The sequence below is a fragment of the Bubalus kerabau genome, chromosome 15 (genome assembly GCF_029407905.1).
Source record: "Bubalus kerabau isolate K-KA32 ecotype Philippines breed swamp buffalo chromosome 15, PCC_UOA_SB_1v2, whole genome shotgun sequence".
NCBI lineage: Eukaryota > Metazoa > Chordata > Mammalia > Artiodactyla > Bovidae > Bubalus > Bubalus kerabau.
The window spans coordinates 45,480,828-45,500,667 of NC_073638.1; the positions used below are offsets into that span (position 1 = coordinate 45,480,828).

Consider the following 19,840-nt stretch of genomic DNA (forward strand, 5'->3'; position numbering starts at 1 on the left):
AGCCCAGCGCGCCTCTCTCCTAGCGCTCCGCCCGCCACTCGCGGCCGCCGGGGGGCGGGGCGGGTCAGGGGTGCGTGCCGCGGGGTAGGATCCGGGCGGCCCCGGCCTGGGCGCCTGCGAGGGGCGGGGGCGCTCGCGGGCTCCTAGAGAAGCGCGGGACTCGGTTCGGGACCTCGCGCTCAGAGCGACCGCGCCCAGGTTTGGAGCTTGGAAGCGAGTGCGCGCTCCGTCCCGAGGCAAACCCACACCTTCTCCCATCGCCCCTCGCCGCGGGAGTCCAAAGCACGTTCCTGGATGCTTTGCGCGAAAAGGTTAAGTGTGAACCACACCTGCCCCATCTGGAGAATGGAGTCCCGGCTTTGAACTTGAAAAGCACCGTCTGGGCATAAACCATGGGCCTACGGATGCTAGAAGCCCAAATGCGGGGTTTGGGGCCGAGATTCACCAACAAAGGAGAGATTTCTTAAGCGCAGGACCTTTTCGGACCACCTTGGTGATTCGAAAAAGGTGAAGGCTCTCAAAGCAGAAATAAGGGGAAATAAATGGCTCCTGAAAAAGACGCTGGGACTTAGCTGCAGCTTCAAGGTCCTGGTCGGTTTTCTAAGCAACTGAATGGAAATCTGAGGATTGCCAATGATTCCCCAGCACCCACCGAGGAAGAGTATCAGAGAATCTGGGATGTTTGGAAGGGAACACAGGGCACCTCTCATACACTAACCTCTTCAACCTTTAAGGCAATAAACCTAGAAATAACCAGGGGATACTGAGCTCTGTCTGTGTGCGTGTGTCTGTGAGATAGAGAGGTCTTTTAGCTATATAATCTAACTCCCTTGAATACTGAGCTCCTGTGTGTGTGACAAGTCTTTGGCTACATAATCTCATTTAACTCCCTTGATAGCCCAACAAAGTCTGCATAACTATTACGCTTATTTTTACCAATGACAAACCTGAGACTCAGGAAGTTAGCACCTGCCCAAGTTCATACATGGGGAGCAGGGTAATCTTGACCTTCTTTTTCTTTGCCTTTACTTAACACTAGTGTCCTACTCTAAAGAAGAGTAGAATCTGTACAACTGATACTCTCAGCCATAAGGCTGTGCTGTTGCTAGAGTATCTCATAGCAAATCAAACTGTGCAGAAAGGTAGTTCAGGATGCCACAGTGTTCACCCAGTACACAAGCTTTTGAATACTACTGCACATGGTGCATGGGGCCTCATGGACCTTACGTTAGAATGAAGAAAATGCAGGGTTGTAAAGGTAAAGCTAACTTCAGAGAGTTGTGAAAAGACAAGTAGACTCTGCCTTAGGAAAATTAATAGGGAAAATAAATTCACTGAGAGAGTCAGCCCTCAGAGGAGGTAGAGCAGAAACTGGTCTTTAAAAAGAGGGAACTCTTAGAGACAGATGTAGGAGGGAGGATGTGGATGCTAAAGTTGGTGTAGTGATGGTGAGGAGGAGCATGCATTAAAACATGTGGAAAAATAACACTGATGTGACTATGTCAGAGAGGAACTGAAAGTAGTAAATTCAGTTAAGAAATTACTTTGATAAGCCATGCAAGATATCCAAGGGCCTAGATCAGGCCAAAGGCATTGGCTGATTGCCAGGCACATCCAAATTCAAAAAGTATTTTAGGTATGAATCAACAAGATTGCAACCAATGGAATGAGAAAGAATGAAAGCTATAGACATTCCAAAAACTGACCTAGGTCATACACTGTGAGCACCTGATGACATTTAGAATTATAAGCCCAGAGTTTTAGGAGAGGGAGACTTTGACCATATAAAAGGATGGCCATCAACCATAAAAAGGTAGAAACTGAGTTGCCACTTTGGATGGATTCTTCCAGGAAAGAAGAACTGGAAAAATGGGAGAGAGCTTTACCACTCAAAATGTGGCCTGACAAGGATGAGATTGAAAGTAGCAATCAGAGAAGAGGAAAATCTGACAGAGGGGAGTCATGGGCCAAAAGAAAGGGCACGATCAACAGCATCAACTATCAACAGAATTTGAAGCAAAAAAACTAAGATGTGTCTTTCAGATACAGCAAGCAGTAAGAGAGTCATGATTTTTTTAAATTAATTATTGCAGTATAGTTGCTTTACAATGTTGTGTTAGTTTCTGCTGTACGGCAAAGCAAATCATTTATAAGTATACATATGTTCCTTCTTTTTTGGATTTTTCTTCCCATTTTGGTCACCACAGAACACTGAGTAGGTTTCCCTGTGCTATACAGTAGGTTTTCATTAGTCATCTATTTTGTATATAGTAGTGCATATATGTTAATCCCAATCTCCCAATTCATCTCTCCCCTCCACCGCCCTGCTCCTCCCTTGGTATCCATACATTTGTCCTTTATGTCTGTAAGACAGTCATGATTTAGAGAGACTAGTTACTGTGCAACCAACTCAACACAAGTTACTTAACATTTTTGTACCTAGATTTTTCATCAGATAAAACTAATATGTGCATCACTGAGTAATTATAAAGATTACATAAAATGCTTGGAATAGTTGCCAACACATAGTACAGACTCAATTAGTATATAATTTTGTTGTTGGAAGTGTTGTGCTAAACACACTTTCTGAATTTATTACAACACTGTTAAGTGATGGATGTTTTTATTTCCTATTTTACAGGTAAAGAAAGTAAAATCAAGTGGTTGAGTAATTTTCCCAAGGACAAGCCGGCAGACTGTTTCCAGAGGACAGCCAAGACCCTGGCTCCCAATTCCATACGTCCCCTTGCAATGTGACTTTACCACTCCTTTCACCAAGAAGTGGAGACTGTTTCCCTTCCCCTTGAATCTAGGTTGACCTGTGACTTTTAATCAATAAAATGTGTGGAAGTGACATTCCAGTATCAGAACAGAGGTTGAAATGGATGTGGATAAAAAGAACCCAGGTGCCCTGTTGGTGGGAATGTAAATTGATACAGCAACTATGGATGTTCCTCAAAAAATCAGAGATAGAACTACCATGTAATCCAGCTATCTCACTTCTGGCTATTTATCTGAAGGAAATGAAATCACTATCATGAAGGAATATCTGCATTCACATCTCCATAGCAGCATATTCACAATATCCAAGTCAAGGAAACAATCTAGATACCCATGAATGGATAGAGAAAGTGTGACACATACATACACACACATAATGTGTGCGTGTGTGTATATATATATATACACACACACTGATACACAATGGAAAATTAAACTTTAGAAAGAAGAAAATCCTACTATTTGCAACAACATGGATAAACCTGGAGGACATTATACTTAATGAAATATTCAGACAGAGAAGTACAAATACTGGGTAGTGTATATGTGGTACCTCAAAAAATGATCCTCATAGAATCAGAGTGCAATGATGGTGGCCAGGGGTTAGGGGAAGGTACAATGGGGAGATGTAGGTCAAAGGGTACAAATTCTCAGTTACAAAGATCCAATGTACATAGGTGACTGTAGTTAATAATACAGTATTGTATACTTGAAATTTACCAAGAGTAGCTCTTAAACATTCTCAGCACAAAAGTTTAATAAAAAGTTACAAGGTGATGGGATGTGTTAATTAACTTCATCTTGGTAATCATTTCCAGATGTATATGTATGTCAAATCGTCATGTACACTTTAAACCCACACAGCCCAGGAAGGAAAAATCAAGATAAAGCAGAACAACCTGCTTCGTGATGCAGTGATAGCAGACACATGGACAAGGTGAAGTTACCCAACTCAAATTTGTTTTAATCTCTCAAGAAAAACTTACCACAGATGGGGAAGGACCCAGCTCATAAGATATTGAAACACAATATCTTGGGTTTCAAATATGTACTTTTTATTTTTATTCCCCCAAAAAGCTGGAAAAAATAATTTTAAAAAGAAGTCCCATAAGATGTTCATGCTGCTCTTAGACCATATACTCACTCCTACTCCCAAGATCTAGATTCTGTACTTGGGAAGTGGTTTGGGACTCCTAATGGCAGCATTTCCTATTGATTGGCATTCTGTTTGATTCAATTTCTTGCCTTTAGCAAAAGAAAATAATATTCAGCTGGCATGTTGTTCTTAGTGAGCCCATGTTCTCTCTCCCAGCGATTAGCACTCCCATGAAATACTCACAAACCTCCTGCTTAATTATGCCAAACAGGGATTCATCCTCACACCTGCTCTAGAGCCTGAACTATAATTCACTTGGACCGAGAGATTAGAACTGAGTTCGGATTCCATAACAACCACTCTCTCATCTTGGGTTTCAATATCTTGTAAGCTGGGTCCTTCCCCATCTGTGGTAAGTTTTTCTTGAGAGATTAAAGCAAATTTGAGTTGGGTAACTTCACCTTGTCCATGTGTCTGCTATCACTGCATCACGAAGCAGGTTGTTCTGCTTTATCTTGATTTTTCCTTCCTGGGCCGTGTGGGTTCCTTCCCAGTTTTATGGTTGCCAATAACAAAGTTATCATTCAAATTTCTTTGACTTTAAATAAAATAGAGCTTTATTAGCTTTACTATTTAAAAAATAGCTTCTCAGCTGACGCAGTGGTAAAAAATCTGCCTGCCAATGGAGGAGACGCAGGAGACTCAATCCCTGGGCTGGGAAGATTCCCTGGAGGAGGAAATGGCAACCCACTCCAGTATTCTTGATTGAAAAATCCCATGGATGAAGGAGCCTGGCAGGCTATAGTCTATGGGGTCACAAAGAGTTGGATGTGACTGAGTAAATGAACATGCATACACGCCAATGCAGTAGACTTGGGTTCGATCCCTGGGTCAGGAAGGTCCCTGGAGAAGGAAATGGCAAACTACTCCAGTATGTTTGCCTGGGAAATCCCATGGACAGACGAGCCTGGCGGGCTATAGTCCATGTGGTCGAAAAGAGTCAGACACGATTAAGCAACTGAGCACAAGAGCACATATTTAACAGATACACCATAAAAGGATATACTGAAAGGAGCAGAAGGCGATGTTCTGGGTCAGAGGACTTGGCACTCCCCCACTCTTAGATGCTCACGGTTCTCCATTTGTTCAGCTTTTCAGAATGAGGTCAGAGAGAGCAGAGGTCAGATTTGTGCTCGCTGAGAGAAACTTGGACCTTAGGACCCTCCCTCACCAAATAACTTTAAAAAAAAAATACATTTTGCATCCCTGGAGCTGCCTTTCAAAGTGGCTGATGTTGTTCACCCTGGACAGGTCTGGGAAACTGTTAAGCATGACTCTGGACGCAGGAAAAAGAGAAGATGATGGAGTCCAAAATTGGCTAGATTGTGTCACAGTGGTCATGGAATGTCCAGTTACCTGAAGAAGGGCCAGAAGAAAAGATTCCATATAACCCACACCTTTCATTATCTTCCACAGTAAGCTTCCTTCCCTCCTCAGCGCTGAAAATGGGTGTAGAGTAGGCTGACCTGGACTCCGGTGCCTGCTTATTAAGGTCAGTGTGGATATTTATACCTTAATTAAGGTATTAAGCACTTAAAGAAGAATTTCAGCATCCCTTTCATGATCTTTGCTTAGCAACAAATAGTTTTGACAAAAATCTCTGAGTATACGTATACACACACACACACACACACACACACACACACACACAGAAGCATCCATTTTATTGCCTCTAGCCTAATTCATGTGTAGAGATTTGTACAAAATGTGGTAAGAGCATCACGGAGACCACGTTTTTCTCAGCCCTCACTGTGTCCCAGGGGCATCCCAGGTGCCGCAGTGGTAAAGAATCTACCTGCCAATGCAGGAGACTCAATAGACACAGGTTCGATCCTTGGGTTGGAAAGATACCCTGGAGAAGGAAATAGCAGCCTGCTTTAGTATTCTTGCCTGGAAAATTCCATGGACAGAGGAGCCTGGCAGGCCATAGTCCATGGGGTTGCAGAGTTCCACGGACAGAGGAGACTGTGGCTATGGGGTCGCAGAGTCAGACATGACTGAGCACAGAACAACAACAGTTTGTCCAAAGAACCAGCTTTCAGATTATCAGCTAAAGAGATTAGTACTTAGTCACATTTAATTAACCAATCAATTAATCAAATACCTATTTTTTTTCAAATGTCTATTGCGGATCACTTAATGCAAGAGTTTTTTGATAAAATTTCAGGGTTGAATATTAAAAATCCATATTAAGCTTTCTTATTCTTACATTCATTAGTCAAAACTTCATCCTTTTAGTAGTGCTTATACTTTCTTGACTTCTCTTTCCCATCTTGAATCTATCTGCTCCTAATTTTCTTCTTCTCATTTTCTTTTCATAAATCTATTCTGCAAAGCTTTTTTCAGGAAGCAAAGTAGATTTTGTCATTCTACGGGTCCATTTGAAAATTATTATTACAATTATCATATTCCTATCATCTTTAGATTTTTAGCTCATGCTATGTGCCAGACCCTCTAGAAATACTCTAAATGCTACGTGCTAAGCTGTTTCAGTTGTTTTTACTTGTGACTCTAAGGACCGTGGCCAGCCAGGCTCCTCTGTCCATGGGATTCTCCAGGCAAGAGTACTAGAGTGGGTTGCCATGCCCTCCTCCAGGGGAATCTTCCCAACCCAGGGATCGAACCCACATCTCTTACATCTCCTTAACTGACAAGTGGGTTCTTTTCCACTAGTGCCACCTGGAAAGCCCTTCTTTAAAGAGATTAGCTCACATAATCTGCATAACAAGCCTATAAGAAGGGCATTGTTATTAACTATCTTTACTTTTCAGCTGAGGTACCATAAACACTAAAATTAAGTAGCCTTCCTAAGGTCACACAGCTGATCAGTAGTAGTGATGGGCTATGTGACTCCTGAGCCCAGTCCTCCTCTGCAGGTGGGTACACTGGGTTCAGGTAAGAGCACAGGATCCACGTGCTAAAGCTGAAGGGCCCAAATGGCCAAAAGAGCAGTGCAGGCACTGTGCTTTCACCAGCTCTGATGGATGCTGTCAGACCTACACCTGGATTTTGTTTCCTGCATATGAGGATGCATAGGGTCTGATCAATCTGCATTACGTCCCATGTGGTCTTTCCAGACTGGCCATTTATAGTCAACACTTATTGAGTAGTTGCTCTGCAGTACATAGTGTCTGGTATGCTTTATTGTCTAACTGAATTAACCACTTGAAATAGATACTGTTATTATCATCGTGACTTTTAGATGGGAACACAAACTCTGAGGCACAAGTCACCTGCTCAAGGTCACACAGCTAGCAAGTAATGGAATTAAGATTCAAATCTGTGCTAGGGAGATTCCAAAGACTGAAATTTGACTATCACACAGTATGCTCCCAATGAATTTCATTTCAGAGTTGCCTGGCAGGATTTTTAAATTTTATATACATTCTTATTGGCTTCCCACATGGCTCAATGGTAATGGATCCTCCGCCTGCCAATACAGAAGACACGGATTCAATCCCTGGGTCAGGAAGATCTACTGGGGAAGAAAATGGCAACCCATTCCAGTATTCTTACCTGGAGAATCCCATGGACAGAGGAGCCTAGCAGGTTACAGTCCATGGAGTCGCAAAGAGCCAGACTCGACTTAGCACTACATAAAATACATTCTTAGAGCCTCTTATGATCCCTCTGGGTAACTACAGGAAAACCAAATCCACACTCTAAAATTATATAAGCTTACTAAAGAACTGATTAAAGCCCAGGTGATTACATGATAAACTACAAGCAAAACACCCTATGCTCTTATTATTCTGCTAACCCAGTCCCACCTGAGTAATAAACTGGAGCTCCCACTGTGGTCTGGATCTCTCCACTGATCTCCTGGTCTACATTCTTTTGCTACTTCTCTTCTGCACTTTGACCTTTTGTGTAGGAATTACAACTGCCTTCCTCCAATGCAGAGACCTCAACTCCTCTATCTGCAACTCACCAGAGTTGAGATTTTGCAGAAAGTTTCCTCTAACTGGACATAAGTTTTCCTCCTCTTCAATAACTGCAAAATAATCACTGCTTTAAAGATATTGCCTCAATAAAATAGTAAGAGTTAATCTTCATTTGCTTAAATTTTAAAATATTTGCAGGTAGTAAAAGATATATTCAATGCTTGTTTTGTGGGTTATGAGAAAAATGTTTTGAATATATTATTCAAGAAAGAAAAAGGAGACAAGTTTTCCAAAGTGTTTTTTTCCTCCTCAATTATGTTCCTATTTTCCTTCGATCTCCAGTGATTTTTTTAGGCTTAACTGGGAGTGAAACTCACTTAAATCTATTACATAAAACTTCAAATGCAGATGCACGTTAAAATGCAAAAGATGGTTGTTATCTTCAAACACAGACATCTGGGGATGGAGTAGGGGAGAAGGGAAGAATCAGGACAGGAGAGGCTACAGGACAATGACTGGAACCATCCCCTGAACTCTGAGGTCTATCTTCGTTTTCTTTCCCCCAGGCTACTCAATTTTATTCTTCCCTACTGACATCTCCTCTTTTTCCTGGCCTCCAGCTGTTCTCCCTGGCCTGAGTTGGGTTCTTGGACCTCTACTGTCTTACTATACTTTTCCTCAAGGCATTTCATTTGGTGGTAGGGTTTTAAAGTATATAGGGTTCTCTCTATATGATTCTCAAGTTCCTATCTCCATTGACGATTTCCCTTTCATCTCTAAACTCATATGTGAAACCATCTAACTTGGAAACCATTTAAAGGTGTAACTTCATCCTTACCTGTTTCTTCCCAACCTGCCTCCTATAATTAAATTATATATTTAAATGCTCAGGTATAAAGTAATGAATGCATCATTCCCTTTATCTCTTCCCCATGTTTCTCTTCCTGATTCAACCCACCAGCAAACTTTATTGCTTCTAAGTATGTAATATATCCCAATCTGTTTTCTTCTCTCTGTTCCCTCCTCCATTACTCTAATATAAACCACTGGCAATCTCCTGCCTGGACACTGTAATAACCTCCAATAATAGACTGTCACTTGTTTACTCAGAATCTAGAATCTCTAGGAAAGCTCTAATGTTTTTCATGTAGCCACCTTCTTTCTTCTGGCCAGGTGCTTTAAGGGAGTCTGGCTCCATCCCCAGATCCTGGAGGTAGAACCTAATTAATCCAAGGCAACAATGGTATTCCATTCTCCTAAAGCAGTGCCTGCATAAGGATGGAGCACCTGATCACATTATGGGCCAATAAGACATGAAGGAAAGTTTATGAATAAGGTTCTTCACTCTTACAAAAGGGATACAGGAAAATATAGCCTCCTTCAACCTCTGGACATTGTTGTGTCTAATCTGATGACCAGAAATGCCACAGCCAAACTGTGACCAGCCAGGGAGGATGGAATGCACTTTGAGAGAAGGGCGCAGCCTCTAAAGTTCTAGATAAGTGGACCCAGAGTCTTGATGGCATACCTCTGCAGCCTTTTAGTGATAGGAGGCAATTCATTTCCACATTATCTAAGCCACTCTGAGGCAGTGTCTTCTTGATTTCAAAGACTTCTGTGTCCATCTGAGTTCCTAGTTGCCAACAACACAGCCCACTAAATAGTTCTTAAGTGTGAAAGAATGTCCTAGAGTTGGAGTGCATCAGATTTGGAATCCAAGGACACTATCCATGAGACATCAGTGGACAGCTTCAATGGACACCTTACCACTTCTGCCACCCCTGGGGCAGACAAAGCAGACCACAGAGACTAAGGCTGGGCTTGAGAGTTAGCACTAGCACCTTTACATCTGCCTCCTCTGGACGCTGAATCTCCCTCCACCACCTATCCCAGAATCAGTTCTCCTCCTTCATGTCATCATTTCCTGAACTGGGTCAGAGGGGTTAGACTGGCAAAGTTCTGGCCACTTGCCTTCACCCCAGCTGTAAGGGAAGCAAGTAAAAAGAGTTTCTGGCTTCCACCTTGGAGTGGCACAGCTCAGACTGGGGATGCCTTAGTTATCTATTGCTATGCAACAAATCAGCCCAAAACTTAGCAACTTAAAACAATTGACATTTGGTATTTCATAGTTTCTGAGCTCAGGAACCTGAGGGCAACTTAGCTGAGTGGTTGTGTTTCAAGGTCTTTCATGAGGTTGCAGTCAAGCCAGGGCTATATCACCTGAAGGCTTGACTGGGGCTGCTTTCAAGAAGGTTTGCTGGTTGGCTATTGGCTGGCTGAAATCTTAGTTCCCTGCCATGTGGGCTCTCCACAGGGATACCTGGATATTCTCAAGACATGGCAGCTGGCTACCCCAGAGTGAGTGACCCAAGAGAGATAGAGGGCAAGATATAAGCCACACTCTTTTACTACCTAATCTTAGAAGTGACTTCTGTCATGTTCTGTTACTTACAGAAACTAAACCTTGGTACGGTGTGGGAGGGGACTACACGGCAGTGTAAATACCAGGATTTGGGGATCATTGGAAGACATCTCAGAGACTGGGTGCCACAGTGAGAAATTCTTCAGACACAGAGTGTATAAAAGAAACTGCATAGACAGAAAACATGAAAAATATTCTTTAGAGCAATACTTTCGAGTTTTGTTCACATCGTGTCACACAGAAAATGATGCTATCTATTCAGGTTAATGGATGGATCTATTTGTAGATAGACCAACCTTGTGGCTTTGGCCAGCCCTGTCCTTTCCTGGTTACACTAAGGACTGAAGGGATCAATATCTTTTATACCGATGACCTGTTTATGTGCAAAAACATTCTAACTGATGCACTTCCTAAACTGTCTTTCTTCCTCAAATCTTGCCTCTGACAGTATTTTCTCCTCAGAGTAGTTACAGCAATCTTTCATTTCATGAGTTAAATCAGACTGATTCATCGCTTAAACCTCAAATGGCTTCCAGTTGCCTTGGAAAGTAAGCCCAAACTTCTCTGTCTGATCTCCAGTGTATAACCAAGCTTCCCTCTTCCTTTTTGACACCATCGTGAATTATCTTCCCCTTACTCAGTTTGGAGGTCCAGAGTGGCTAAGATGGTAAAGAGTCTTCCTGCAATGCAGGGGACCTGGATTCGATCCCTGGGTTGGGAAGATCCCCTGGAGAAAGGAATGGCAACCCATTCCAGTATTCTTGCCTAGAGAATTCCATGGACAGAGGAGCTGGGCAGGCTACAATCCATGGTGCTGCAAAGAGTTGGACATGACTGAACAACTCACACTTTTCACTTTTGCTCAGTTTACCTCTGTCAAATTGTTCTATTTCTACCCCCCACCCCCAGTTTGTTTTCAACTCAGTGATATTCTCTCAGAACTCACTTGTTCTTTCCTCTACCTTAGACATACCTTCTCCCCAGCTAGCCCCTTCCTTTTCTTCACACTTCAGTCTAATCAACATATTCTTAGAGAAACTTTCTATATTGACCTTATTTAAATGTTCTATTTCACATTAAATCTATTTCCTTCATATCACTGTCACTACCAGAAACTTTCCTGCTCATTCTGTCAAACCACAAATACTCACTGAACAACAATTATGTGCCAGATACTGTTTAGGGCACCCACTATCTGTTTGCTTTTGGGCTTATTTCCATCCCTTATTCCTCATGGGGGTACAGACCTTGTCTGTTATTGCCGAGAATCCAGCATTCAAGACAGTGGCTGACACTTGGAAGTGTCCAGTGAATATTTTTTGAATGAAATAAGGGCAATACTCAGGTCCAGATGGGCCAGGGTACTCACGAGAGCATAGGTCAGTAGCTTGGCAAACACATGACAACCAGTGTCATATGTAAAAGAACCATCTGATAAAGAAGCAGTGGTACATATATACATGGAATACTACTCAACCATAAAAAAGAACACATTTGAGTCAGTTCTAATGAGGTGGACGAACCTAGAGCCTATTATACAGAGTGAAGTCAGAAAGAGAAATATAAATATCATATACTGATGCATATATATGGAATCTAGAAAGATGATACTGATACTTATTTTCAGGGCAGCAATAAAGAAACAGACATAGAGAACAGACTTATGGACGGGGGCGGAGAGGAGGAGGGAGAGGGTGAGATGTATGGAGAGCGTAACATGGAAACTTACATTACCATATGCAAAACATACAGCCAATGGATTTGCTGTATGTCTCAGGGAACTCAATCAGGGGCTCTGTGACAATCTAGAAGGGTGGGATGGGGAGGGAGATGGGAGAGAGGGGACATGGGTATACCTATGGCTTATTCTTGTTGATGTGTGACAGAAAACCACAAAATTCTGTAAAACAATATCCTTCCATTACAAATACAAATAAAGTGGCAGGAAAAAAAAAGAATCATGTGAATCAGGAGTTCAGAATCCTAGTGAGCAGTATGGGTCTGGATACACAGGACAGAGCGTAAGACTGTGAAGAATCAGAAGTCAGACGGGAGGAACTCATTCATGGAAACAAAGGTAAGCTTTCGTCCACTGTCGGCTCATTTACTATCAGTCCACAATGCAGACTCCAGCAAGCAAAGTGCAATGATAGCTGTTGAATGGTGTCCCCCCAAGATTCATGCCCACCTGGAGCCTAAAAATGTGACCTTATTTGGAAACGAGGTCTTTGCAGATGCAATTAGTTAAGATCTAGAAAGGAAGCCATCCTGGATTTAGGGTGGGCTCCTTCTAAGCAGAGGAGAGAATGCAGAGACAGATACAGAAATGACAGAGGCAGAGTCTGGAGTATTGCATTGATAAGTCAGGGAATGCTAAGGAATTGTCAGGAGCTACCAGAAACTAGGAGAAGGAAGGAAGGATTCTTCCCTAGCACTTCCAGAAAGAGTGTGGCTGTGCTGACAACTTGTTTTTGGACTCCCAGCATCTATAAATGTGAAAGAATAATTTTCTGTTGTTTTAAGCCACGAAGGTTGTGACAATTTGTCACAGTAGCACAAGGAAAATAATATAACTGTTTTTTATTTTTTTCTGAGCCTAAAGTGTTCAATAATTCAGCTAAGCAAATTTCTAGCCAACTATTTGCCTAGTATTTGGCAAAGAGCAGGTTATTTTTTTAAATTCTTGTTGAAATCAATATTTGATGATTGGGTGACTTGGCATAAATTTTAAAAACCCTTAGGAGAAATATACCAAAACCTTTCAATGGTTCTGTCTTTGAATATGAAGAATCAAACGCACTTGAGGAACCTGACCTTTTTCTTGCTGGCTGAAATGAAAATGCATTACCTTTGTCTGTAAAATTATACAAGAACTGAGGTCAAAATGGATAAGAAAACAGAAGGGCTTGGACATATACCTGTAATTTTTATGACAAGGTTGAAGCATTTTACCTTGAGTTTGTATCTAGGATTTAGTTCTTTACTGTCTGTGCTGCTTCTTTGTATAATGAATGGAGCCCTGGGCCAAGGGCAATATCACCCAGACTATTTCAGATCACTTTAGGCTGACGAATTGCACACCTTATGGATAATGATGACTCTGTCAGTCACAGTGAGCTTTGAAAGTGTCTAAGATCAGGTTCCCATCTTGTGGCAACTCACAATCCTGGATTAGGGAAGGACAGACAGGTGGTACCTGGCTAACACAGGGTTATGTAAAGTTTTTTTGTAGAATTACAGAACAATGCAGAAGGATGGAGAGAGTAATTTCATCAAGAAGCATTCATTTATTACCTGGTTGTATGGCCATAAGAAAGTGACCTTGTGGACATCAGCGACCCACTGCTAAAATTAATGTGCTTGATGAGATAAGGTCCTTTTGGACACTGACAGTGTAACACTGATCTTGGAGTAGTCTGCTTTCTGTGTGTTAGTCTCATCTTCCATATTACTATGATGGGTAGGAATTGTGTTTCAATCATCTTTCTCTCCTAGTGTTCAGGGTACTGCCTGGGCCACAGCAGGCATCAGTTAAATGCATGATGACTGGCTGATGACTGAAATTCATCTTTCGCTCCTGTTCTTATATCTCAGAATCAGGTAGATATTGCTTGCCTCAAATTGATAAGACTTCAAACAACTGACTTTAAAGATAAACATTAAATCCCTGCAGGGAGCTATTCCTGGCCTAGCACTGTACCTCATGAATCTTGCCAAAGGAGTTGAGAAGGACTGTGTCTCAGTTTTACTTTGATCATAATTTATTACGAAGCTTCCTTTTCTGAACTGATGTAAGCCCCTCAACCCCTCCGTGATTCTGACACTAACACCTTGGACATGACCACCATGTGCATGTATGTGTGAATGTGTCTCAGAGATACATTCATAGGAGAGCAGAGTGTGTGTGCACACACAAATACACAAACTGTAAGGGAGTAACTGTGAAATGCAGAATAGTACGTGCACACAAGTATGGGCTTATGTGTGTTGATTAGTCCAGTGAGAAGAAGGGAGTTCTTTAGAAGAAGGGAATGCTCTGCAGAATTCTCAGCCCAACCTCAAACCAGAGGTCTTCCTTCAAGTTAGCAGAGTTTATCCCAGAGAACACGCCTGAGGTGGGGTAAGGGGGTTGGGGGGGTGGGGAGTGTCTCATGCCTCTTGCTACTCAGTACTTGGGCCTCCATCCCTACTCCTGGAGGGAGGATTCCATTCACTATGAAGCTTGAGATAAGGATAATCACAAGAAAACTACCAGTCTCATGAGCTGTCTTTGGTTTGTTTTTAGAGTATGGAGAAAATAGCAAGCAAGCTTGATTTTCTCTACTGAAGAGATGATATTTTTTTAGAAGAACTGTTGTCTGAAAAAAACTGTTGTCCTTTTTTCCATAGACAGTTGTTTTCAGTGTAGGACCTGCTCTGCTCCCTGAGGGGCAAGAGAATAAATTATTTGTTTTCCAAAAGAAAAGACAGAACCATAAAATAAAAAACAAAGGACCAATAAGCTGACTTTTCCCCCAGCTTAAGCCATACTTGTCTGAGTGAATATGTATGAAATAAGGCCCAACAGGGCTAAGGTGGAAGCAGGTCCAAGTCTGGGCCTCCAGAGACCACCTCATGAGTATTAATATTAATCTGGGATTTTCAGGGAATGTGAAACAGCTTTATGTCACACCACTAACACTGTTTCTGGGTCAGGCTGACTCCTGAGGCAAAGGAACTTCTCTGTACTGAGGAAGTTGAAGGTTTCTTTTCTTGTCCACCAACACCCCTACTCTCCCCCAGCATTTCTATTCTATGATGAAACTAATGGCTAACAGAGCAAACCCATTTGTGGAGATGTTGCTGTCTAAGCAATTTATAAAGAATAACTCACTGAATCCTCAGAATAATGCTCTCAGGTAAGTGCTATTATTATCTCTATCTTAAAAGTAAGGAGGCTGAAGCCTGGAGAGATTAAGTCACTTGCCCAAAGCGACACAGCCAGTAAGCAGGAGAAATGGCACTCAAACCCAGGCAGTCTAGAACCTAGAGTTTGCTTTGCAAACTGCAAAACCACATCATCTGACTGACCAGGCCCTGTTGCAGGCAGATTCTAGAAATAGACTTGTAATGTGAATATTATATAAAATCACAGATTAAAAATAGACTAGAACATTGCAATTATGTATTTGAAGATTGATTAATTTTTAGGATCATAACATGACAAATATAAGGATGGAAAACATTGAGAGTACCTTATAACAGCCTATGGCTATAATAAAAAAAAGTACTGATCAGAGCAAGGAGGCTTCAGTGCTTTCTGTCTCTATTCTTTTATGCTATCAACTTGATATCTCTGGATACATTGCTCCACCATCTGTCTACATATGCCCTCAGCTATGTTGAATCCTGGAAATTGAATTCCCTAAAAGTATGCAGAAAGAGACTTATTAATGAGGAGACCACTGTATGGGGTTGGAAGGGGGAGGGGTGCAAGGACAGTGGCTCTTCTGCAGCTGTTGGCAGGTGAAAGCCCTGGACTGCTAGGCATTCTCATTTAAGGCCCCCTCTGTACTCTGATTAGTGGCTTTCCTTGGGATCTACTGGATTTTTGACCAATATTCCTATGTAACTTTGTGTTTTCATGGGATGTCATTGGGAGGGGAGGAAAGACAAGTCAGGGTTGTCTCACTAGGCTCCACCAAAGCCTTTGTCTCTTCTAAAACATATTTACATACATATCTTAAGAAGCCAGTGGAATCACGGAAATGGATGGTTCGTTATAATATCCCATGGCTTACTGCTCTGTATGATGACGCATCCTTGAACATATCGTTGTATTTCCTAACTCTGACTTGATTAAACATTTGATTCCATGCAGAATCCCAAATCAATCTTTGCCCAAACAATCAACTATTTGTGACACACATTTGATTATTTTTCTAACTGAATTAATTATCTGTCATTGCATAACAAATTACCCTCCAAACTCACCAACTTACAACACACATTTAGTTTTTCACAGTCTCTATGGTTCAGGAATCCAGGTGTTAGTTAGGTTCTGGCATAAGACTTTTCATGAAGTTGTAGTCAAGCCATAAATCAGGGTTACATTCTCATCTGAAAGCTTAACAGGGAAGAATCTCCTTCCAAGCACACTCATGTTGCTGTTTGCATACTTCAGTTCCCTGTAAGCTGTTGAACTGAGAGCCTTAGTTTCTTGTTGACTATTGGCTGGAGACCTCCCTCAATTCCTTGCCAGGTGGGTCTCCCCAATGGGCAGTTTACAACACTGCAGCTTGCCTGCCTCAGGATGAGTAAGAGAGAATGCCTAAAATGAAATCCACAGTCCTTTCATAACCTAATCTTGGATGTGACATTCCATCACCTTCTAGCTGCATTTTATTCACTAGAAGTTAATCACTAAGTTAAGACCACAATCAAGGGGAGGGATGATACAAGGAAGTGGGGTCACTGGGGCCCTCCTAGAGGCTGTTCACTATACCTATTAGGACAGACGAGAATCATTTGTAGTCAAGTACTTGTAAACTGATGCTCCCCAAACTCTCCCATCTTTTGAGTCCTACACTTTTCATAATATCAAAATAAGATGGTTCGTGCAGCTATCTCAATACTGTACAAAGTATTAATTACATCTACCTCTGCCACTAGTATAATCTCTTAGACTTCCACGGAGAGCTTATATTCAGATGAGTCCATTCATCAGTTCCTCATCATAGCCTGCCCCTGATAACTTTTCTTCACTTTGGGGTTTGCAATGGATTCTTTTCCTCTTCTTTCATATCCTGAAGTACCAAAAACTAGGTTATTTTATTTAACAGATTTCTATTTAAATTTTAGAGCTCAGTTCAGTTCAGTTGTGTCCGACTCTCTGCAACCCCATGAATTGCAGCACGCCAGGCCTCTCTGTCCATCACCAACTCCCGGAGTTCACTCAAACTCACATCCATTGAGTCGGTGATGCCATCCAGCCATCTCATCCTCTGCCATCCCCTTTTCCTCCTGTCCCCAGTCCCTCCCAGCATCAGAGTCTTTTCCAATAAGCCAACTCTTTGCATGAGGTGGACAAAGTACTGGAGTTTCAGCATTAGCATCATTCCTTCCCAAGAACACCCAGGACTGATCTCCTTTAGAATGGACTGGTTGGATCTCCTTGCAGTCCAAGGGACTCTCAAGAGTCTTCTCCAACACCACAGTTCAAAAGGATCAATTCTTTGGCGCTCAGCTTTTTTCACAATCCAACTCTCACATCCATACATGACTACTGGAAAAACCATAGCCTTGACTAGACAGACCTTTGTTGGCAAAGTAATGTCTCTGCTTTTGAATATGCTATCTAGGTTGGTCATAACTTTCCTTCCAAGGAGTAAGCATCTTTTATTTTCATGGCTGCGATCACCATCTCCAGTGATTTTGGAACCCAGAAAAATAAAATCTGACACTGTTTCCACTGTTTCCCCATCTATTTCCCATGATGTGATGGGACCAGATGCCATGATCTTAGTTTTCTGTATGTTGAGCTTTAAGCCAACTTTTTCACTCTCTTCTTTCACTTTCATCAAGAGGCTTTTTAGTTCCTCTTCACTTTCTGCCGTAAGGGTGGGGTCATCTGCATATCTGAAGTTATTGATATTTCTGCCTGCAATCTTGATTCCAGCTTGTGCTTCCTCCAACCCAGTGTTTCTCATGATGTACTCTGCATATAAGTTAAATAAGCAGGGTGACAATATACAGCCTTGATGTACTCCTTTTCCTATTTGGAACCAGTCTGTTGTTCCATGGCCAGTTCTAACTGTTGCTTCCTGACCTGCATATAGGTTTCTCAAGAGGCAGGTCAAGTGGTCTGGTATTCCCATCTCTGGAAGAATTTTCCCCAGTTTATTGTGATCTACACAGTCAAAGGCTTTGGCATAATCAATAAAGCAGAATATAGAAGGTAAGAGCAGTCTTATTGAAAACATGCTTAAATTTCATAGACGGTATCATTGTTCCTAGAAATATATTGGCCATTCTCCCTCTTTAGGTGCTTATCAATGGTGGGGAACTTGTGTACTATGGTATTCTATCTTAACCTCCTGATAGATTGCTGGGGCTCTTTTCCCTCTCCAGCTTTGTCATACATATATTACTTCCTAATCTTCTGGAAACTCAAATTTTCTTCTTTGTTTATTTTGGGATCCTTGTGCTGGGTGGGACCATCTTAATCCACCTCTAGATTTTAGTAAGGTTAATTCTTGAATGAGAAGGGGTTGAAGCTTCCATCCATTCAATTAAATGGGGCTTCATGGGCCCCACATAAAATTTTCCACTTTCCACTCAAAGACCAGATAATGTCCACATACCTAGGGACAATGAGAAAAGGCAGTTTTGGTAAAGACACAAAAATACCTACAATGCCTTTTCCTCAGGGTGACATGTGCCTACTCCTCTAATATTTACACAATCAGGAAGGGCTTTTCAAGCAGTGAGTCAAGAAAATTCGTTTCGTTGCTAATTTCTGTGCCATCTAGATGGAGAAGAAAATGGCAGTCTCTATTCCAAAATGTTTTTGGAGTTCTCTTTCAGGCACCGGTTACAAGAATGTAATCTCATTTCAGAAAGAAGAAAATACCTATCCATATAATATATATAAAACAAATCTAGAGGAAAAAACAACTGGTAGAGAAGCTATATCTGAGGAGTGAGGTTATTTTGAACGAGTTCTGTGCTGGGGAAATAGAAGGACTAAGTAGAGGGATTTTTACTTTATATAGTGCACATATGGCTTCCCTGGTGGCTCAGATGGTAAAAAACTGCCTGCAATGTGGGAGACCCGGGTTCAATCCCTGGGTCTGGAAGATTCGTTGGAGCAGGAAATAGCAACCCACTCTAGTATTCTTGCCTGGAAAACCCCACGGACAGAGCAGGCTGGTGGGTTACAATCCATCGGGTCGCAAAGAGTTGGACATGACTGAGCAACTAACACAGTGCCTATATATGTATGTTTTTAGAAAACAAATGTAGTTTTTGTCATTGTATTTAAAAGTTAGTAATAAAGCATCCTGGCTTTAAAGAAAAGAACAGGCAAATAAACAGATGTCAGCTTCACACTATTCCCCAGCAATGCTAAGTACCAGAAAATAATGGAACATATAGTATAATTTTGATGGCAAAATTTTGCACAAACAGCTATTTTTCCATTCCTGTGGTAACAGAAGGATATCCTCTAGCATTTAAAGGCTCAACAAGTACACCATGCTCATACTCATTAGGAAGAAAATGTGTACATATAATACCTGAATTTCTATGTTTTATTCCAGTTCCTCAGGTAAAGACTCAAAATAAAGAAACAAAGAATGTATGTCAAGTATAAAATGACTGAAGAAGGTAAATATCAGTAAAAGAGAGAATTCATTAATCCATTCGACAAGTATTTAATTGAATACCAATTTTGTATCAGGTATACTTCTAAGGTCTTAAATGAGTCATCAGCAAATGAAACAAAGACCTCTATTAAAAAACCCAGAATTGCCAAAGCAATCTTGAAGAAAAAGAACACAACAGGAGGCATAAACCTCCCAGACTTCAGACAATACTACAAAGCTACAGTCATCATGG

General features: G+C 41.6%; 1 protein-coding gene and 1 long non-coding RNA gene across 2 annotated transcripts in view; one reads left to right on the forward strand and one right to left on the reverse strand.

Annotated features, from left to right (window-relative positions):
- The window catches only part of SYT9 (synaptotagmin 9), a 399,619-nt gene that overhangs the window by 228,643 nt on the left and 151,136 nt on the right, over nt 1-19,840 (reverse strand). The gene's annotated exons all lie outside the window — the stretch shown is intronic.
- Nucleotides 80-2,870, forward strand: LOC129629020 (uncharacterized). Its single transcript, XR_008703046.1, has 3 exons — nt 80-311; nt 1,852-2,055; nt 2,642-2,870. It is a non-coding gene; the product is annotated as an uncharacterized LOC129629020 (long non-coding RNA).